Raw genomic sequence first — 3023 nt, forward strand, 5'->3', positions numbered from 1 at the left:
TCATCCTCTCCAGGGCACTTAGGCCACGCTCGGGTTATTGGTTTCCTCGTGGGTTGCGATAAAGATAACACCATAGGCGTGTTATATATGTACTGAATTACGCCTTATCCCTTGTGTTGACATTTATATCGAAGGAAATGCGTCTCACGGATAGGGACCATCATAAGTGTATAGAACAGTTCGAGAGTGAATACTGGTCTGACAACACGTATATAAAGTCTGATCTGAGGACTTCTATTAAAGGCCTTGAATGTTCCTGCTATGCGTATGTATTATACAAATTCATGTAGAGATGTGGATACGTGCCTATGTATATTGTTGTATATCTTCGAGCATTATGATATAACATTATTCTTAGCAAACAGTAGAATATATTATTTCTATAGTTGTATTATTATAAGCTATGGTATGAAATTTTAAGTGAACCAGAATCGAATTGTGACATTGATTGCGATTACATTGCAGTTGTATTGATTACAGGTGGGATCGCATTCCAATAAATAGTGAAGCGAGTATGATGCGGTGGATTAATCACCTTAAACTGACACATATGATCAAAGCAAATCATACGCCATTTACAGTCAAACGCAAAGGGAAATAGTAGCTGTTAGGGGAAGAGGCATCGTGAACTCATCGGCAGAGACGCGGCGAGAACGGCGGTGAAAGTCTACGGGTGTAACGCGCAGTGTTTAACGGATGTACTCGTACTATATCCTAAATTTGCAAAGTAAATTTACAAAGTAAACAAAGAACAATGTTATGTAAACATAGTAGCAAAAGCATATTAACGTAATATTTTTTCGTATGAAGTTTTTTTTTTTTTATTTCACCACGTACAATTACAGTAGTCACAGAATATGGTACTATGTATAATATATGTAAAACTCTGTAATCACGACTACCCACTCCTGAGTAGATAGCCAGGGTCGTAAATAAACTTACTTAACCTAGTAAAATGAAGATTATTAGTGAATAGAAGAGTGAAGGATGGAAGTGTAAGAGGATTTGTGATTAGTGCCCGTAGCTATCGTGTATATATCCTTGTCTGTGTTTACAATAAAATAGGGTGAGATTGTTCGAAATAGAAAACAAAAATGAACAAATAGAGTGATCTCAAGTGAAAAACATAGTGTGCTTGAATGTTAAGTAATGACATCGCATTTCATGGGTATAGTAACCCATTAAACGAAATGGGAGATGAATTAAATGTACACTCCCAGTCGAGCTACTTCACCATACTTGCGAGCCACAAGGAAGTCTGGAGCTGTCTGGGAATGCCATTATAGTAGCAGGTAAGGCTGTCCCCTGTCATGAACAGCGAGCTGCAAGGGGGTCAAATGAATCAACTGAACCGCCAGATAACCAGCCTCCCATGCAAGGTATTTATGCTAAAGGGCTCGTCCAGTTAAACACATGTTTTTCCAGGATGAACCCCCTTTTCTAGAACCCTTTCATCATATCCCACTTTTACCAGTTCTTCTATCTCCTTAATATAGCGTCTCATAATATTATGATTCAACCTGGCCTTCAGCCCTGCTAATCTTCTGAGAGCCATTGATAAGTTGGAATGGTCCCTTTCCCTGAGAGGTATTGGAAATTGGCGGTGGTTTTCAGACTGGGTATTCATGGCAATAACTTCTTTGCATATAGTCCTGGGACCGTAACTAAGTATGTTAACCCTTGTTGATTCTTATCTAAAAGGTAGTAATTACTCTTATCTCTTAGCCTTAGTTGCTCTACAATATTCCTTGAGCAGAACGAGTACCTGAATCTTGCAAAGCACAAGTTGTAACTCTTGTTTTTGTTGGTGTCTCCAAGTGTCAGAACACGCTGGTTCACATGCCTACTGTTCAGTACCATGCAAAGCTGTTGAATGCATATTGAACAGGAAAAAGGTGCTAACTCACTTAGCACATAAATGACTTACTAAAGTTTCAGGAAGGAGACACCAAGAAAATTGAAAATAAATTTGTCGTTAAGGTAACATTTGGAGACTAAAAACTGTACATTTGAACACGGGAGGCTCAGTGGGAAAATATATCCATTTTTTTCATTGAAATGTGATCATAGGTACCAGACCAAGCAACGCTCTGTAATGACAGGGGGAGGCTATCTCCACTGTGATGGCACTGCTGCTTTGTTACTTGGGTGTTGAGTTAAAGTTGTCGCAGTTTTACACTTTAATTCTGCAGGACTAGGGCAGCTGGTGTACTGAGGCGAGGCTAGGCAAAGGCGCCAGGGAGGAGCAGGAATGTCCAGCCTCGCCGACGTGGTGAGCGGCCTGTCTCGACTGCTGAGAAATTTCTATAAACAAACTTCATTTTTATACATTTCATAATGGAAAACATGAAACTGAATGATACATATGGTCACATGGTGGTTTCATGGTGAAGGAACAAGAGTACCTTATATACAGTTGTATATAAGAAGAGAGTTATGGTGTTTACAAGAGTAAAAAGCTTCGTGGTAAGGAGACAGAAATACTGAGTATTCGTAAAACACAAATATATTTGAATATCAAAATGATAGCGATTACATACTAAGTGATTCAGAATAAGCATTTTCCAATTAACATTTTGAGTATAAATGAGCCATAATTATACACAGATATCAGAATAACAGCATGGGAATTGTTTACGAACAGTAAGGGTTGAATTAGTGTGTTCTAAGGTAACTTCGTCATTGTCACGGCTGTAGACATTTTGGAGTCGGCTGAGTTAGCCGAAGTTACTGTACGGGAAGAAAGACATGGCTTTTCTGGAATGTGAGGCGATAAAGATCAGAAGAACAGGTTACTATACAATCTCTTTTTACACAAAGTGCACCACCCACAAAGTTTAGTGGAAGTAGGTAATACTGACAGATGCATTCTTCCCTAACTTGAGCATCGCAGAAGGGTTGTGAAAAATCAAGGAAAATACCTTGTTTGTCTGAAGGAGAGTCATTTACAACTGCAGTGGACATCACTCCAGATAGCTTCATAGAGCTTCAACAGACAGAGAGCCCTATAGAGAGCCTGAAGC

This window comes from Penaeus chinensis, chromosome 2 (genome assembly GCF_019202785.1).
Source record: "Penaeus chinensis breed Huanghai No. 1 chromosome 2, ASM1920278v2, whole genome shotgun sequence".
Taxonomy (NCBI): Eukaryota; Metazoa; Arthropoda; class Malacostraca; order Decapoda; family Penaeidae; genus Penaeus; species Penaeus chinensis.